Source organism: Oreochromis aureus, linkage group 23 (genome assembly GCF_013358895.1).
Source record: "Oreochromis aureus strain Israel breed Guangdong linkage group 23, ZZ_aureus, whole genome shotgun sequence".
In the NCBI taxonomy this organism is placed as follows: Eukaryota; Metazoa; Chordata; class Actinopteri; order Cichliformes; family Cichlidae; genus Oreochromis; species Oreochromis aureus.
This window is the reverse complement of record NC_052963.1, coordinates 38,893,070-38,913,627: the sequence shown is the minus strand read 5'-3', so window position 1 is coordinate 38,913,627 and position 20,558 is coordinate 38,893,070. Positions and strand designations below refer to the sequence as shown.

At 39.5% G+C, this 20,558-nt stretch overlaps 1 protein-coding gene across 6 annotated transcripts in view; it reads left to right on the top strand.

Annotated features, from left to right (window-relative positions):
* dab1a (DAB adaptor protein 1a) overlaps positions 1-20,558 on the top strand; it is a 249,455-nt gene that overhangs the window by 156,110 nt on the left and 72,787 nt on the right. For 5 of the 6 annotated variants that reach the window (XM_039606724.1, XM_039606723.1, XM_039606721.1 and 2 more), the window contains exon 1: positions 16,181-16,457. The gene's annotated coding sequence lies outside the window, so the exon portion shown is untranslated. Of the gene's footprint in view, positions 1-6,028; positions 6,086-16,180; positions 16,458-20,558 lie in introns of those variants that run through there. The other variant, XM_039606719.1, reaches the window with a different exon arrangement.

Below are 20,558 nucleotides of genomic sequence, written 5' to 3'. Positions count from 1 at the left end.
ATGCCATAGCAGTTCCTATGGGACTCTGGTATCGTAACAAAGCTGCTGTGGCCCCTTGTTGTGATAACAGAGGCTTTGCAGGAGGAGACATGCACAGCATAATGAACAACCCACCACCACTGCAGCACACGCTGCACATACACTCATTTACACACATGTACACGTACATACAAGGTCAGAAGCGCACTGGTGTGTCTTTTTCCTGCTATATTATTTCACACACACAATAATCAACGATACACAAAAGTGCATACACAGTTATGAGGCAGCTCAGACCTCTGCAGCACATGCTTGGTTGCTTAGCCAAGGCCACGCTGACTGCATGCCTTAAAGCAGCATCAGTATGCTACAGGCATGATCCGGTGTCTACACCTCTCTGTTCTCCCTCCCTTCGTCCATCTCTCTTTTACGCCTCCTTCTCAGTTTTACATCTTACCTGCACCACTTTCTCCATGCACACTTGGCTCTAGTATTCTCTCTGTACCTGGTTGCTCCTTCTCTACGTGTAAAACAATCAGATCAATCGTTTTAGCTAGCCCATGCTACACAACTGCTGTGTATTCATCTTTTTTGCAATTTTCAACCTTCTTATTTATAAATTGTGTGTATCTTATTCTACTCCCTCACTATTTTATTTCTGTCTACACTCCTTTGTCTGTTTGTATCACTATGGTCTTGCTTCACTGCAGGCTGGGCTTTTGAGTTTCCAGGTCCAAGTGGAGAGCAGCATGTTTGGATAATTATTCCGTTAGGATCAAGCCATACTGGTTAATGTTGTTTTTTTTGTTTGTATTGTAACCAGGGAATGGGGCCATTAATTGCCCCGCTGATGGCTGTCATCATCCACACCCCTCTAAGTCCGACACACAGGGGTAGAGTGTGTGTCTCTGTGTGTGTCTCAGCGGGTGTCTGATGGGAGGGTGCTCAAGTGTGGAGGACTCATCATGGGTTATTAGGAGCATGCAGGGGGGCCATCAAGCGTGAGAGATAGAGAGATAGAGGCAGCAAAGAAATGAAAACAGAGAAAATGGTTAAAAGTGAATAATTTGTAAAGCAAACTATTGCTGGAACTAAACTTTAGCTACGATGAAGGAGCTTCCTGCTCCTCAGGATACTTTTTGTCATTTTGGACAAACTTTTGTTGCTATGAATACTGTGTTTTGGGGAAGACACAAATGAATAAATTTAGATTTATGGTCCGGACTTAAGTAGTTGGATGATACAGTTTTCATTTTGCCTCTGTACACAAACATTTTCAATTATTTTCAATGAAGAAAGAAGACCAAGAATACCCTGTGCTCTGTATGATGTCATTGAGAGCAGACCGGACCCACCCACCATCTGTTTAAATCTTTTGTTTACACTTAGCAGTCATTCAGTAGAAAGTTATTAAAGTGAGAATGGCCTTTAAAGGAAGATAAACTAAAAGGACTTCTTTTAGTCAGTGAATAAACTCAGGGACTGCGGCAAGAGGATAGATAAGAATTAAAACCCCAGCCACACAAACTAGTTGATGACAACAGTCGTGAGGGGAAAAATGAGTATTGCAATTGGTCGCTGGCATTTGCAGTGAAATCAATTGCTAAAGCCCCAGTCATGCAGCACTAGAGACTGGTCTTCGACCCCCCCTGGACCACCTGATAACCAGTGGTTGCTAGCGAAAACTGTAGTTGTTGAGTAGTTGCTTTCTATCGCTAAGTGAAAATGATCGCAAAGGGTTACTGAAAACCTCTTTGCAATTGTTTTGGTCACTAGAAGCTGTCCAAAGTTTCTATGAAACACTACAATTAATGTATCTAAGAGCAAGTTAGGGTTAGTATCTTCCCCAAGTGTGGAGCAGTCAGGTATCCAATGACCAACCTTCCGATTAGTAGATGACCTACTCCATCTCCTGAGCTACAGCCACCCCTTGTACACTTCATCCTTCTAGTTTTATGAGTGTATAACTGCCAAAAATCACCAGCAGCTGGGTTCCACTCCCAGCCATTCTTGCCCACTGCCTCTGGGTTTGGCAAACTATTTGGTTCACTGGATCATGAGCACATCTTTTGCTTCTCTGCACCCCTCTCTTCTTCATTCTCTTATTCTAGATGTTTCGAGGAATCTGGCCTTTCTCGGTCTGGAGTGTTACCTGTAGTAAATTATTAATAGCCCTACTTCCCTTAGAATGTTCATGACTTGGTGAAGATTTTTCCCCACCAAGGAAATAATTCTGTGGTCTTCGCTTTACTTGTCTTCTGTTGTCTTTAGGCTCCTTTGGTATTTCTGGTGTGCTCAGTGCATTCATTCTTTTAAAAAATAAATAAAGTTTCATCTAGTTCTTTAAGACGTCTGCTTTATTTTAGCCTTCTCTCTTTGCATCAACACTTTTGGAATGTTATATTAAGAGTTAATGTGAACAGATCCTTTATGCATATTCAACTCAATCTGCAATGGAAAAAGAAAGGTGACACCTGGCTATGAATCTGCTTATCAGTTATTTGTCTGATCAATTTCAAGTCTGTGAAAATGGAGAAACTTTATAAAAATTGCGCTAATTAACAGTTAAAACAATATTTTATTTAAAACCAAATAACACAGCCATTCTTTCCAATCTAATTCAGTTGTATTTATATTGCACTAGAGCACAACAACAGTTGCCTCAAGGCGCTTCATATAAGGTAAAGACCTGACAGCAATAGAGAGAAAAGATCAACAACCAAACGACCCTATTTGAGCAAGCACTTGGCAACAATGGGAAGGAAAAACTCCCTTTTAACAGGAAGAAACCACCATGGTGTTATCAGAGTAATTTTCTCAGGTGTTGCAAAGGTACTCAAACCACAGAAGGCATTGCATTACTGTTTTAACTGGTTTGGCTCGGTTGGGGGACAGGAAAAATCGCTGCGCATAGATAAAATGTGAGAAGAACAAGTGGCGCTGCTGCATTTAGTAATGGATTTGAAATGGTTAGATCATTTTACACACACACTTACACATACTGTATATACATATGGTGCACACACTGGTCGCTGTCATTGGCCACTGTTAATTTCCTGCGACGCACATCACAGCACATGAAGACAGATAAGGATAAAGGATAAGAATCTAGACAGCCTTGTACGCCATGATTAATTTATTTCATATTCTGCTTGCCTAGAATAAATGTGCAGTTAATATTTTATATTCCTATGTCTTTCCTCATGATTCCAACATGATTATGAGGGAGACACATAGTCGGTGTGCATGTTTGGGAGGCGAGAGAGCGAGAGTGTGAAGTAGACAGAATGAAATCATACGTTCTGTGAATCGCATTGTTAATACTCTTTGTGTCTGTGCAGTGTTGCTAATGTGACGTTTAAGTAATTGAAATTGAAAACAAAATTAGATTGAAAGAGACAATTAAATGAGAACAGGAGATGACTGGAGTAGAAGAAGACTCTGAGGAGAGAGGGAATCACAGCATTACCATATGTAGTTCAGTGTGGGGGAGGAAACAAGTCCTGACACAGTTTTTTGGTTGTGCATCTAAACAATGCAAGAATAAATTGAATGAACCTATCTGTCTTTATTTTTTGAGCTTTTTCAGTTTATCAGCAAGAAAATAAACTATATAGTTTAGTATTGCAGATCATGCGGATTACTTTTTCGGCCTGGATAACAGGCTGAATACATATATATATATACAGAGATAAAGACAGATTAGTTACAGTTACAGATTTTATATAAATTAATAATACTACCCTTGAAATTATGTTATTGTTCATAATTGAAACCTTAAAATAAGCATGCTGAGAGGTCATTGGGTATTAATAGTGTGATTTGCCAGATTCACAAAGCAATTGAAGACTCTTGAAAAGCTTCATGATTCTACACTAAAATTATATGATGGAAGTCCCACACATGCCTCCCTTTGAAAGTGTATGGAGTAATTGTATTTCTGTGAATATACCGTATTTTTCAGACCATAAGGCGCACCAGATTATGAGGCGCACTGACAATTAACGGCTCTGTTTTCATACATAAGGGCACCAGATTATAATGCGCATTAAGCGAAACAAAACAGTCAGATAAGTCAAACTTTACTCAACTCATTCTTCTTGCTTCCTCCACTTCCGTACCATTGATTCATTAATTTTGAATTCTCTCGCAGCTGCTCTATTCCCATGTTGTTGCAGCATATTAATGACTAACCACGTTTTGTGGATAGATTATCTCAGTTGTTCTCCTGATTGAAGTTTGGTCCATTTACAGCGTCCTGCCATGCAATTGTATTTGTCCCTAACCATCAGGAACCCTCACGTTAACTTTTGTCGAGGGGAAAAGTGTTAGCGTTCATCCTCCAGCTTCACTGTTTATGTTATGCTAACATAGCTGTGTCGCTAGTCATCACGTAGCACATCATTATATACCAGCTAGCCCAACTTCAGTAACCCTACAAAAGTCACTGCTGTTTAGTTTTTTCGTCTTGATTTATGTTGGAAGTGATAGCAGAGCTGTACGTTTTAATTCTTTCAAAAATCTCTCAGTCAGAACATGCTATATCATGTTTAGGTGAAAACTAGCGAGCTAACTTCCTGCTAACTTCTAACTCCGTTAAAGTTAATAAATTCTGTTTTAATGGATAGCTGGATGTTAAATTTAATTGTTACACCTGGTAAAGCAGCAACGCTGATCATTTCATTAAAGATGAAAGGATTTAGACAGTTTTTAACTCTCAGTGATGCCGCAGTATTCGTTTGACTTTGGGACCTGAAGAGGGCGGAGTTTTGGACCCAGATTACTCCACGAGGCTCCTGACTACAGTAGCCGTAATGCTTCGATCCACCAAGCGGTGTGTATTCAAAGCTTACCAAAGTCGCACTGAAACATTTTTTGACAGATTTTTAAGCGCCGTGTACCACATAAAATTGGTTCGAGGTCAGTAAGCACAACCAGAATTCGTACATAAGGCGCATTATAAATCGCACTGTCGATATTTGAGAAAATTTAAGGATTTTAAGTGCGCCTTATAGTCCGAAAAATACAGTACATGCAAATGTATCCACAGATTAATGCAGAGATGCATGTCAAAAAAAAAGGCTGACCAGTTGACCCAGCCTCTCTTTGTGAGGGAAGTTTGGATCGAAACTCTTGATCTGAACTGGAATCATTAACCTGTGCTTCAAATCCCTGCTCTGCGCCTGTAATGATGTTGAATATTAGAGTTAAAAAAGGCATATTTCTGTATGAAAATGAATAGTCTCTTTAGTGTAGACAAAGACACATGTTCCTGCCTTTTTTCCTTTACATACTCTTGTCATATGGTTGCAGTAGGAGTATAGGAGCAAGTGGCGATAATAGGAAGTAAGAGCCATAGGCTGATGGAAAAGTTAATTAGAGGCCAGGACAGTCATCTCCACCTTCTGACCCATTTCCACCCCTCCCATCATCTCCATCTGCATCTGTCATTCACATTCCCACGACTGCTAATGAGCGTATTCTGAGGCATACATTATGTCTGCAGCTGTACCTTTTTCCCGGTTTAGTGCAGCTCATCTGTTTTTTTTTTCTCCATCAGAAAGAGCGAGCTATTCGTTCCCACCATGTCTCCAATTAGAATCCCCTCAATTCATGTTTCTATCATTTCTCCCTCTTCTCTCTATCCTCTTGTTTCTCTCATCTGCCGGTGTTGGAAGCAGGTTGTAAAACAGCGTGCCTTATCCAAATGGAGACGAGCCCTGCGGTCACCGTAGTTTTGTTACTGAGGCAGAGTCACATTATTCTCTTAGTCTGCTTGTGTGTACGCTTATGTGTGTATATGTGTGTTTTGAGGCTGTGCGTGACATTAGCCTTGCAGTCACAGGTAATGATCTCATATCCCCGCTGGTGACTGGAGGCACACAAGGAGAATTATATACACACACACACACACACTGTGAAAGGGAAAGATGTGGAAAAGAGATTGGTATTGTAATGGTACTCTAATGGGTTACCTGACAAGTGCTTTTTCTTAATGTTATATCCCTCTCTCCCCCCTTCCTTTTTTCTCCCTCGCTCTCTTCTACAGGTGCATTTTCCCTCTTTGAGGAGCAGTGATATGGACACCAGGTGTGGTGACGCTGAGGTATGCATTCACTTCTGAGAGCACACGCACTTGTGTGCTTTTAACAAGTTATGAGAGGTGCTGCCCTCTCATCTTATTTGTTCAGTCCTACCTTTTCTTCAGAAAGTTGACCAAAAATGTGACTCTTTGAGAGAACACTATTTACTGTGTAATACACTTTAGTGTCTGTATGAATACCCTAAAATAACCTCATTGAATGATAAAGTATGTCCAATGCACATACCATGTCTTGTTTACAGTTCTTTGTTTTGCATTTTGGTGCAAAGCTGATATTTGTTATCCTTTGTTATTGATTATGAAAAATGACTATTTTTAATTTACTGCTAACAGTAGACTAAACTCATACTAAATGCTATAGGCAAATTAGTAATCCAAAAAAGCATCAGACATCCATGGATGTTGTTGTCTGGACTAAATGTGGTCAGCCACTCACAGTCTTTAAAAACATGCCCCTTTGCTTTTAAATGTGGCAGTAAATGGAAAGGTGAAGAGTTTTGACAGAGACCTATACTGAACTATAATTTTAACCATAAATTCATGCTTACACACAGCAATTTTCCATTGATTATAGGTCTGAAAGATGCCTAAATGGTACAAAGCCTTTAGAAATGGGTCAAACATTGTTTCAAAACCGAAATTTTAACATATAGACAGATCACAACTAGTTGCTATTTCTTATTTTGTTGGGTTATGAATTGTTGTGATCTGATATCCACATAATGTCAGCTCCAGGAACACGTACAAATATTACTAATGGCAGCTTTTTTTTTTCAAATATGAAAAGTACATGTAAGTATTGTTCCTAAATGCTTAGGTGGAACAGTGGTGAACTGGTAAGCAATGTGTCATATGACATATGTGATGCCGCATGGAGAAAAATCAGCAATCAAGAACAACGTTCCATCATTTCCCATTTTTATCTCAACTTCAATGGAATATCTTTCAAAACTAAAAACCAAAAAATGTTGTTTATCAAACAGTTTCTGATACATGAAACTGCAAATAAACACAGCACAGTGAAGGTGGTCCCCATCCTTAAAACATTCCCCTCCCTCAGTACTCCACACATGCAGAGGAGTTCAAACTGGACAGTCAGCCAGCAAAAATTTCCCCCTTGTTAATGTGGACGGCTTTTCAATCTGTAGCTTGTGGCAGTGATGCTGTATGTAATGTGATTGATTAATGATTTCTTGTAAACCTAAATTTTTAATCAAGCTTTTAATCTGAAGCTTAATCATTTACAAATGTGCTACAAGTCCGCATTTATCTATTGTCATTATTACTTAAGCACGATAATGTAAAGAACATACACAGTTTGGCATCTTCAAGAAACAAATTAATGAAAAATAATCAAGGATTGATAAATTGTATCTGTTTTTTACATATTAATTTAGAAGTTTTTTAATTTTTGGAAGCATAAAAATTAATAAGAAGAAGCAAAGCATAGAAGTTTTGAAATTAGACAGGTTTTCACATGCTGTACCACACATAGGAATGTCTTTTTCTAAATATCTTTTCAGTGTCCTGCAAAAATGTCTTAATTCCTTTCACATTTTTAACCAAATCTTTATTTTGTTTAGATGTCTGGCATCTTTTAAAGGAGCTTCTGCTGGGTTGGTGGTTGCAAATTCCCAAAGGTCTGCCTTTGCAAAAAAAAAAAAAAAAAGAAAAGAAAAGAAAAAGGAAAAATGAATGACCCAAGAAAACCCAGAGGAAGGGAAAAACGTGTCATGAAGGCACCTTTTGTAAAAAATCTGAGCCTGCTTTTGAAAAGTCAGTTCTGGATGCTAACATTACACTTTATACTGACCCGGGTTATTTAGCTGGTGCCAATTTGAATAAAGTTCCAATCAGACCAGTGAAACATGCTGTTAAATTTAACATGTCTTTAGCTTTGAATCCACCTGCTATCAGATTAGATGTCTTTTTTTTCTTCTCGCAGCCTCTCACCCCCCCTCAGACACACAAGGATGCCCTTATATTCCTGGCTCTCAATTTTTCTATTTATACCCACTGAGATGAGCAATGAGCCCCAGGCATCCCTCACTCACTAACCAAAGTACACGTTGACTCACACTGGCACAGAAACACAATTTCTCCCTGAAACACAAGTATACACGTGTTTTGAGTTAAAGTTGAGGTGGAGGGTACAGAGTTTCATCAGCTGTGTATCTGGCCATATCTACTAAAGTAATGCAGTTAGCAATAGTGTGTAGCTTCAGAAAACACAGAGGACTGGAGTTCCTGCTGTGTCCTTGCTTTCAGCATTGTGCTTCACAGCATCAAAAGGAAAAGGCATTCTAAAAACCAATACCATTTTTTATTCTGCAATTTTTTAAACCTGCCTAGGTTTGTAAACATGAAAATGCTATAAATAAAAGAGACAAGGCAGTCTTGGCAGAGCCATCAAGAGACATAATCCTGAAACAACTTTGTGACAGTAATGAAAACACATCCTAAAGCACAATATTTGTATTTTTTTTAATTGAACAGTGTAAGCAAATTTTATATTAATCTATAAAGTCACTTGACATTTTTTCTGAATCTGACACACACAAAAGAGTGAGAAAGACACCGTGAGGTTAATACCAGTTCTATAAAGGAAACCTGTTCTGAAGTGTGTGTCTAGTAATTAACTCCAGCAATCAAAAAGCAATTAGCAGCAAACCATTAACCTGTTGTTTTTTTGTGACCTCAACTAAAAGGTGTGTTTATCACATTAAATACATGCCTGCCTGCCAACATCTGCACATGTCCAGATATACTGGAAGGATATCAAGCACAGAGGGAAGCAAAGAAAGCTCGAGTACTACTGTGTAACTGAACCAGTAAAAAATGAATGAAGACAACATCCATGACAATCAGCCTATTCTGCATTATTTACAATATTGAGCATGCACTAAAACCGTTGTCAGCTTGACTTGTTCCACCATCATCCCCACTCTCCAAACTTCACCTGTTATAATAGGATACTCACTAACAAGTGAGCATTTTAACTCTTCAGTACAGCGTGAGGTTGCAATAGTATGTCAATATAATGGTATAAAAACTGTTTTGTTTTTTTTACATATATTTGCTCATTGTCAGTATTTAAAAAAAGCATCAAAAAATGTAAAAAACATAAATTAGTATTTTATATTTATCAGAAACGGCATTAAAACCCAGTATCTATAAATGCGCTTTTGTTTTTGTGTGTATATTAGAAATATTTGAGATAGCAGACAGCAGTAGACACATTGCCAGTATAGGAGAATGTCTGACTAGCAGGTGCTTAATATGTTTGCTCCATATTCAGTTAGAAATCAAATAAAAGGCTTTTTCTTGAATAATTTTCATGAACACAAATAAACAGAAAAATAAAGCAGAGCTGCAAAACAGTCTACAAAACTGATGAAAATTAAAGCTTCACTGACAACTTAATTCATGGACAAAACACATCAGCTCATGCTAATGTTGCTGGTAATGTTATCACCGCTGCGCCTGTCCCTTAAAATCCTGTTAATCTTTTCCTGCTAATAACCTTCTTTAATTACTTCCCAGGCCCAAATTATGTTCCTATTATGATACATATATACATTCACATAATATTTAAGCATGGGGTTTGTGTATTTCTATGTTTGTTTTCTCATTTTTTGAAAACTCTAAAGCAGGGGTGTCAAACATAAGGCCCAGGGGCCAAAATCGGCCTGCCAAAGACTCCAATCTGGTCCACTGAACAGCTTTAGAATATATGAAGTACATAGATTTTTAACTTTTAATTGTCTTTTCACAGGTTTTGCAGCTGTTCCTATTGATAAAGCCCTCCACCACCACCACGACTAAAACTGGTGAATTGGTATCTATACATAACATAACATTAGTATCACAAATATAAACTAATCTGAAAACCTGGTTTAGGGTGTCTAGACTGAAAGTAAAGTGAGTTTAGGATGGTGGTAGGGCTCATAGCTGTCATTATAGAGGGATGGAATACCCTTTTCCCCCCCTCGTTCAAGGTAGCTAGAGGGCATCTATGTGCGTAGATTCCCATGTCTGCATATGCAAATGTTTTAATGAAACATGATGAAATATGATGGATCCTCCCAGAGGCAGAAGCCCTCAGAGTTACACATCCTGACAAAAGCATAAATGTGTGACATTTCTGCCTCACATTGTTGTGTTTAACCCCCTGCAGTTTGGTGCACATGCACAGACGCGCACACATACAAACCAAATCAACCCAAGTCAACTACTCGAGTCAACCTTGTTCTGTTGTTGAGAGTGCATAAAAATACATACGAGCCACTCACCCAGTTTGGGGGTCACTGCCCCAAGTGCTCAGATTACCACAGGGACCACCGGTCACTTCACATTCCACTTCTTGTCAAGCTCCTCTCTCAGCCACTCTAGGGGGCATTTCCCATTTTGATACTCAGCACAGATGTTCCTGTATACTATACCAGTCACTTTATTATAGCGTTCCATGTATGCCTTGCTTACTAGCATCTTGGACCTTGCTGTTATGTGCTGAATTATCTTAAGGGTATCTTTGCACCGCCTGCACCTGGGGTCTTGCTTGGTGTGGTAGACCCCAGCCTCTGTTGATCTCATGCTCAGAGCTTGTTTCTATGCTGCCATGATTAGTGCCTCTGTGCTGTTTTTCAGTCCTGCCAACCATTAGTAGGATATTTCTATAACAGTCAATATATATATTCCTTTCTGATCTATTTTCCATCTCAAAAAGCCATCTCTCCTCATCTCCACATGCTCGCTTCCTCCCTTCACATCTGTCAGGTGTTTGATATCCTGATACATCTGAGTTATTGAAGAGTGGCATGCTTTGATAGCTGCAGTTGAACTGTGATATTTCATCTTCAGAAGGGGGTCCAGTGTCATATCTCCATGCCATCAACCTCTGCTATCCCTCTCCCTTTTTCTTCCTTCCTTCTGACACAAATGCGCGCGCGCGCACACACACACACACACACACACACACACACACACACACACACACACACACACACAACTCTGGATGTGTGGCTAAATACAGGAGAGAGTTGATGAGATAGGTCATTGTATCCTTGTGTGTGCGTTTGGCTCATCACTTAATCTTGTTTTGTTGAGACCCATCTTGTGTAGATGGGTTTCTCAAATTCACCTCCAGACATATTGATGCCTTGTCAGAGGAGACTGTATCATTCATAGGTGTCAAATGATTGTAACAGTTTTATTGTATAGTCATGTGACCACAGTGGGCATATTTGATTGCAGTGTAGAGGTACAAGACTTCAAACACATGGCTACAATTGGCTCTTTAACAAGTGAAACAACTTGTGTTGAGCAGACACACAAATAATAATGACTCAACTCCTTTTCTGTTGGGTTGGGTTATTCCATCTCGATGGTAGTGACAGCACTGACATCACATCTCTGTGAGTTGTGATAAGATACAGTTTGACCTTCTATGCAGAAATTTCCCCAGTCACAGCTTATGTTTTACCCTGAATCTGAATTATAGTAGGTCAACATGTTAGAGGCCTCAAGGTTCTACCCAAGCTTTTGCTGAACTGACTGTCCATAGTCCCACTGTAGTGTGTAGCATTTACATCAGTTCAGCTCTGCAGAACTATGCTCAAGCAATTAGAGAGCTGCTTTTGTTGCCTTTAACGAGTTTGACCAGTTTTGCTGATAATATGCACAAATTTCCTTTTTTTCTGTGCTTCATTTTTTTCTTTCCTTTTTTTTTTTTTTTGCTCTCTGTCCCTATTTTTCTTTTTTCCTCTCCTATCTCTTTCTTTGTCCCCTTGCCAAATAAGTGTGAATTAGACAAATCCTAATCCTCTGAAATAAATATTCTTTTTGAACAGTACACTGGAGCTGACCGTCAGATCATATCCATCTGGACATTCCCATGGATTACCCTAAAAGAGTTGCATGTGTCCACGGGAATGGGTGGGTATGTGTGTGTGCGTGAGTGTGTGACAGGTGTTAGTGGAAGGCGAGAAATGCTATCTACTGATTTAGCAACATCCAGTGCTTGGCTGTAGCAGGGTACACTACAAGTCAGATGAATTTAGAATACAAAATATGAGTCAAAGTTACAATCTAAATATCTAGCAATTAACAGACAGTTATATTCTTCAATCAACAGAGTACATGAAGTTATTACTTTTTAAAGTCTGCTGTCATCATAAAGAATACTTATAGTTTAGTTGAATGCAGGTCTAATTGTCTGTTGCTACTGCACCTACTTATACTGCCTACTAGTGACATGCAGTGACTTTTGCAAGCTGAAAGAAATACTGTTCCCCAACTGTTTAACAAAATATACTGTACCAGATTTAAAAAATTGTGTTGCCTGTCTTTTGTTCTTCTATATAAGATGTGATGAGTTTGAAAGGTGAAGCCAATTAGGAGGTACCTTAAACCTGTATTCTGTTCAATGACCAGCAGTAACCTTTTGACATTTTTATTTTAAGATGAATTTTTGTAAGGCAGCAAAGTGAAAACGAAATTTTCTGTGGAACTATAAATTCAGTTTAATTCTTATCTGGTCTGCTGGTTTTTATGGGAACTTGGTGCTACGTAAACGCTAATCAAAACATTGCCATTAGATAAACTCTTTTTTGGCATCAGTGTAGTACAAATTTCAAAGTGTTAAATATGTTGTTCACTTTGAGCAATCTGACTCAATACATTAAAGATAGCATTTAAATGAATATATTCTGTAATATGTACTGAAATACATTTTAAAGTAACACTCCCAGCACTTCCCACATGAGGAATTATCTGTTCAACCAAGCTGAGACAGACGGACAGAAACTGAGAGCAGAGAAAGGTAAGCGAGAGACGCAGATACTGAGGGAGGACGATACGGCAAAACGGGCAGAGATACTGAAGTGTGGGAAGGAGATAGAGAGGAGGGCTCTGCATAGATAGAGAGAGCTGACTACAGCTAGCACAGGGAGGGAAAGGATGATGTTAGGAGAGAGTGGTGAGGCACTGCATGAGGTTATATGATGGGGTGAAAAGTTTAGGGAGAAATGTGAGGTGGAGAAGGAGTATTTATTATTCAAATGAGGTTTAGAAGCACAGGAGTAGATTTATGAACAACATGAATATGTCCCTGTGAACTTCATGAAAGCTACTAACATTTTAGTAATTTTATAACCACAAAGCTTGCACGATATTGAGTCACTCAGCATCACATTGGTCAAATGTCAGTATCATCTATTGGCTTGAAGATCTAACCAGTAATCATAGAAAGAACATGAAGGATTGTTAGTAATGAGACAAAAAATAGACAACAACCCCCCTAAAAAAAACTGAAATCAAAACACAGGGGGTCGCGTTCATGGGATTGTGTTACTTGAGGTTTCTGTGAGATGATGAAATACGATTGACATCCCTTTTAGAAGCTAAAACTTGCACAGTGGCTATAAAAAAACCAACTGTGGACGGTGATAACATTTATATTTCATGGCAATAGCCAAAAATAGAATCCAAGTATTCTACCAGGAATATACATTTTAATATATCCATGTTTTTTTCTTCTTTTAGGAGACTCTTCTGTTACTATCATATCTGTACCTTTGTTCTGGCCTAATTTAGATTATACTAAATGCTAGTCTCTGCTAGTCTCACACTAGTCTGAACACAGCTTAAGTAAGGGCTGTAGTTATAATTTGAGGGTAATCCAAAGCGTTCTTTGTTGATCTAACAGATAAAGCCGTTTTCTGTATTTCTTCACTTTCTCACACAGTTAGATCCAAAAATATTAGAATATGTTTTTCTTTATCTGAGGAGACCGTTAATCTGCGTGTTTTGAAGAAAACTTTGAAATAATCCAAAAGGATATAGAATTTATTGCACTTAAATAAATATATGTGTTAGTATATGTGTAAATCTATGTGTAGGCATTGGTGGGGTATATATCTCTTTCCAAAGGAACAGTGATATTTAGAGCTAAGGGAAGAAGAGTGAAGAAGTCTGAAGCTAAATTGTTATTCTAAGCAAAAAGGACTTTTTCTGCATCTGATCCTGGCCAGACTGAAATTTTCTAAGGGGTATGCGTCTGGGTGAAACAACACTTGGATAGAACTGGTGAAAACTGGACCAGTTCTATCCAAAGCACAGTCACGCAAACCAGAAGTTATCCACAATATCATGAGTATAAGCCTTTTGCAGAGATAGAAAAGCACATTTGAAAGTCCTGTAAAAAGAAGACTACCCAGTAATGATTTCCTGGGATAAGCAGCAGTCGCTAAAGTACTTCTCAGGAGGTGAAACAAAGGCCAAACACTATTTAACTGTTCTAGTGACAGTAGATAATTGGAAAAGTTCATTAAAGAATTGGAACAGAAGGGTACAGCAACGAAAGGCTTTTTTTTACAGAGATTAACAGGAGAAACAATGATGCTGCAAGATGCACTATGTGGGCAAAATATTGGTCCACACCTTTTAATCTTTGAATTGAGGTGCTTTCAATCCAATGGCCACGGATGTATAAAATCAAGCACCTAGCCATGCAGTCTGCTCTGACAACCATAGTGAAAGAATGCGTTGTTCGAAAGAGCTTATTGATTGTGAATGTGGTACTGTAACAGGATGTCACTGTTGCACGTTTTGAGTTCCAAAACTCTTATAGTGTTAACATCAACACAGAAATAGGGCATCATGAGCTTCGTGGCATGGGTGTCCATGTCTAAGCATGCTGTTGGAAACATTAACCTTCTCTGGATGGATTACATTGTGAGCGAGTGACTGCTCTGCCATTTGCTTTGTTTCTATGTTATGTAGGTTCATACTTATGCTGAGTGTAATGGAATTTGCAGTCCCCTGATCATTCTCTGATCATTCTCATACTTTGATAAAAGCTAGCATTATTTGTATTGCAAGAATGTTTTAAAACATGGCCAGATTATGCTAGATAGCATGACCTATGAAGTGGAAAAAAACTTTTTGTATATTCCTAAGTAATATTTTTAACATATTCCACACTATGCTTGTGTCCTACTCTTACATTAAAATAAAGACCTCTATCTTTGTTTGAACACAGAAGAGATTTTAGGTGGAGGAGTGCCGAGTGTCTTCCAGTCTTTGCAGAGATCAGAGGAATCGTGTCCGTGCTGAAGCTCCTAAACTCCCCACAGAAGCGCAACACATTTGAGAGTAGAGGATGATGATTTAAGGCCAGAGACTGGGGGAGAAAGAGAGAAGATGAGGTGCAGGAATAAAAAAGTAAAAGGGAAGGATTAAATGAGGACAGGCTGCACAAGATTAAGGCTTATGGGAGACTGGAGGAAAATCATGCAACTGAAAAATATGATTCAGTCAGCTCAGTATAGTTGCATCACTCTTATAATTACATTTTTTTGTCAGTCTTATACTAATTAATCAACAACATTAAGGAAGATGTATTTTCTGTCTTTAGGACACTTTCTTTCATTTCTTCAGAGTTCTGAAAACTTTAAGTGTGCTCCCACTCTCTGAGCAGGAAGGTTAGACACTGTGGTGAATCTGCCAAGTGCATGACTCACAAATGATTTAGGCTGCATGACTTAACTGTGGGTGGTTAACCAATCAATAGTCTGTGCTGAATGACTGGGTGATGACTGGCTGGTGCATTCATGTTTCGGTGAGTGGGTTTTGTGTGCCAGCAATACTTGGTGTGCAGAAAAAGAGTTGATGTGTGATGATGGTGAATGTTGGACAGTACAGTCATCTTAAAACTTGCCTCTAAGCTACATCCAGTGCTGTCTGTCCCAACAGTGATGCAGCCTCTCCATTCACAAGTCTGACTTTGTTTCCACGTTTTTTTCATTTTAAACTTAAATCCACCAGTAAGCTCCTCCTCCACAGTCATCCACTTTTTTTGTTTCATTTTTTTTTTGGTCATTATAGTTTTGTAATAGACATTTTTAAATCCTTCACCATCACCCGGTGCTTCTCTTTTTCTCCTCTTCACTCCTACCTCCCATCTCCCCTTACTCCTTGAAAGCTGGAAATCAGGACAGTTCAGCAGCGGAGGGGTTAAGATGAACCCAGCCTTGTGATTGGCTGCAGGCCGGCGGTCTGAACCAGCCTACAGATAGAGGTAACCAGGCAACCTCAGAGAGAGAGAGAGGGAGAGGAAAGAAGAGGGGGCAGAGGACCGAGGAGCGGAGAAAAAAAGCGCTGAAAGAAGCCTGGCATAGTTTTGTAAGGATTGTGGGAAAAGATGTAACGAAGCTTGCACGCGCTCTCTCCGGCATGGAAAACTGGATTACTCTCCTTGCTGAAACACACTGTGGATGTCTGAATAAACCAGGAGGGGATTCACGGGAATGAATGGAGTCTAAAGCCTTTTCTGAAAATGGGAACTAACTGTGCTCTTTTTCGCAGTAGTGCAAAGGTAAGTGCGTCAATGCAAACAGCCAGAATGGAAATGAACAGAACAAGTGGCAAATTTCGTCCTGTGCGTAAGGTCCTGCCGGCGTGTACTTTTTAGATCGCTGTGTGATAGTTGAATGTGATCAGAAGCCTGTGGATTCTGTGTGCTCTGCCACTGACACTGACACTGCAATGAATTATCTATTGCTGCTGCTGCTGGTGCATCGGGATTTTAGCGCATGTATGTATGTATGTGTGTGTTTGTGTGTGTGTGTGGATTGAGGCTTGTGGGGGGAGTGACCCTCTCAGAGAAATAGTAGAGGGAGGCTGTGTGTGTGCTGTAAGGCGGGAGGGAAGACAGCGGTTTGGTGCATTTGGCGTGTGTAGTTTTACGGGGCGTCCCCACACTCGGAGATTCCGCAATAAAGTGTCGAAACCATAAGTTTTATTCCTTTCTCTCTCTGAAACACACGTGTTTCCTGCCACACTGGGGCAAAATTTGACACAAGAGTGCCCTGACTTTATAGTTACCGTAATATACTTTGTGGGATTTTTCTTGAAGATTTTTTTACGTGTCTTTTGAGACCTTACTGTGATTGACTTTTTTTTTTTTTTTTTTTTTAAATAAACAAGTTTATAAAAAAAACTTTTTAATTCTCTTTTATGTATGGAGGTCTTCTGATGTTTCTGATGTATTGGCGTTTGTCCACGTTTTAGAGGGCTGTCTCACAATAGGAGGGGTGTAAAATGAACTGAAACGCAAAACGTGATGAGATTCTGTTGATGAAGTGAAAGTGTAGAAATGTATTCAATAGTGTGTGAGCTACAGATGGTCCTCAATCACTAGGTTTTGGTTGATGGGGTAAGAGAGAGGGCGACAGATCCAGGGGAGGAGAGTTGAATGGGCAACCCGGTCAGGTTGCTTTGGGGGGGCCCAGGATCCGCTGCAGCTAAAAGCCGCATTAATCATGAAGCCGTGGCGCTCTGCAGACCCTCACTCTCTTCTCTCTCCCTGTCTGGCGCACAAGCTGCATCAGCTTTATATACATCGTAGTGTATTGCTCAGATGTAGCTCGTGTAACTGGTTTATGGCAGTGTGAATACTTGTTTGATACCCATGTTTCAGATTATATTTTTCTTGCAATACAGTCATTAGGGATGTGGTAAAATCAGTGCGTCATGGTTGGTCCAACCCAAGCACATCTCCGTGTATATGTGTTTACCCAACAACTGCTCTTTTATTGTCAGGTGCTGTCAGTTTACGTGAGTATTTTGAATTTATGGTGCTCTGCTGACTGCATTTCAGATGGAAACACTTCATCTATTATGCCACTCCTGATACCTGTTGTTAGTTCTACAGTACTCACAGATAAAATGCCCACACCAGACCAGTGCCAATCTTTAAATAAAACTTGCGACATGCTACTTTTAGCTCTAAACGTTTGAGTGACAGACTATTTTATTGAAGTTATTCGACTTGAGTAGAGGATTTGGATACTTTTTCCTCTTCTGCCAAACAGACCTCCTACTTCTGCCTGTATAGACCCAGCTGGCGACTCCAGGTTGTCATAGAAACCCTCAGAGTATTGTGAGGAAACTCAAAGAAAACACTGTTGAAGGCTCTCTTTCTTCCTCCTTCAATTCTCAGCTCCGTCTGCCCCATGTACAGCCTCCCTTTTGCATATTCTCAGTCACTTTTCAGAACCCAGGCTGCCTCCTGCAATTTTTGTTCTTGGGTATACTTGATAACGGTAGACAACGCTCCTGAATGAATGTTGGACTAAATCTTAAAGAGGAAAGGGTTCTCTAAGTTTATGTAGTCTTGAAGTCATGAAATCTTTGGAAGCTGGAGCTTACTGTTCTGTTCCTAAAGTGTCTCACTGCATTTGTAAAAGCTGGCTTGTAGCTGATTTTGTATCTCAGTTGGAAAGCCTTCTTTTCACCCCATTGTTTTGTGATGTACAGAAACTCTAGCGACACCATGTAAATCACTGCATTAAATCACAAACTGTCGGAAAATAAAGCACCATCTAAAAAGGATTGCAATGAGCTCAAGGTCTTGCTTTAACTATGCATCATGTGAAGTTTAAATGGTATGACTGCCATCACAGAGAAATGTTGAGGCCTTTGTGTAGACCTGGCTTTTTGCTGATCACTGAGCTTTAGTTCAAGTACAACTTAATTTACTTTTAGCTGCAGGTGTGTAGACCACAAAGTTTTTGTGTTGGCCAAGAAATAATACATAGTGAGGTAATTTTTAATTAGTTATGTTTCACATTATTGTACTGAAGCACCATCATGAAAGGTGAAAGGAGTAAAAGTAATATAGCATACAGTATGTTAGTCCATTTGTTCTTTGTAATGAACAGAGTTTGACTTATAATTCACATTGTTGCCTTTTTTGCCGAGGCACCCCAGTGACACTTGTTGCTATGGATACAATTCAACATCACAATAAAGTGACAGCCTATTCAAGTTACCTGCTGGATGTGACAGAGGCTGTGTGTGTCTCAGTGGCATTTCGTTAAATTAGCTGTGGCGAAAACAATGAGCTGGCAGCTGCAGTGGAATTATACTTGTGCATGTAGATAACTAACATTCATCAAGTTCCCTGCCTTCATTATTTTCTTTTCCTGTTTGACCTGGAAACTTGAGCGGAGTGTCTTCCCCCCCCCAGCTTTATATCTTATGTCACAACACAAAATAATTCCCAATTCTATATTGTCTTTAGGACTAGTTCATACTCAGGTTTAGTTATTTTTGGGTCTATTTTGAACCAGTATGTTTAAAAAGGGACAGTTTCATTAGAATTTAAGATTGTGTAGTAGTAAAATTAATATGCATGTACTAGTTTGGTCTGCTTCCTAGGCAGATATCCCAAAAACAAATATATTATTCAGTTCAAAGGTGAAATTGTGTAAATGAAATTTGTGTTTGACTTTTCCCAAAGCAATGCTAGCTTTCACACACAGCTCTTCTTCAAGTCTTTTTGTCTATTGCCAAAGCAAACAGTTTTCTTTTGATAGCTTTTTGACTCTCTAAAACACTCCAGATGGGACTTGAAGCCACAGTCTCTCTCTTAGGAAGCCACTGCCTTGCAATTAATGCATTAAGGTCACTGGACCTTTTCCACCTGTAGAACTGTAAATTAAGTCAAGTCCATCGGAGTATCTCAGTGCAGAAAGCCAGGTTTGATTTCCTTACACTACGAGCTTCTAATATTATGTTTGAAAGAACTTTAAGACAAACTCCTCCCCTTTTCTTAGATTTAAACCGCTGTCAAAGGTATAATCTTTAATAAAATAAAACCCTGCTCATTCTTATATTTACTCTTCTGTCGTATATTAAACAGGTGGCAACATGTTAAGTAAGGGTATTTTTTCAGTGGGGCTTCCACTGTTTCACATGGAGGGAGGGGGGAGAATTGAGTGGCTCTTGGCTGGGTGCCCTTCTCATTGATCCACATTCTGCGTGCATGTGTGTGTGTGTGTGTGTGATCTCAGACTCATATAATTGGCATTGAGAATATCTTTACAGCCCACTGGGACTCTATGTGTACGTATGTACCCTATTTCTTGCCATTTATTAACTATGAAGAAAACTGAGAGTGTCTTTGTGTCTGGCAAATCAATATCCACGCAGACAAACACATTTTTAAGCCGTATGTGCACAAAGCTGTCATTACCACCAATCATGATTACCTTTTGAACGCAAACAGCCACACTAAAGCACATTACACGCATGCACACCCCCACAGAGGGCCTGTGAGTGAGCAGGGCAGTCCATCCAGAGGTTCAGATCAAGCTGCCAACTAATCTGCCTCTGCAGTCTGTAATCTTCTTAAAACACTCGCAATCTGTCCACAGCACTGGGATTAGCATCTGCAGAGACAACAATGCACTTTCACTGTCCTTATATTTGACCACAAAAAGGCTGCTTTATGGGTTTGGCATCCTCTGCTTTGCTCTGAAATGGGATCAGTAGGAAAAAAGAATGCTGTCTGTTATTTCCGCTTTTTACTTGTATGGGTTCGACCGTACCTGTTACAGGTCAGTTGGGATAATGCATATCTGTAGGCTTAGAGGGTTTTTTTTCACACCAATAGCTTGCTGTGGGGAAACAA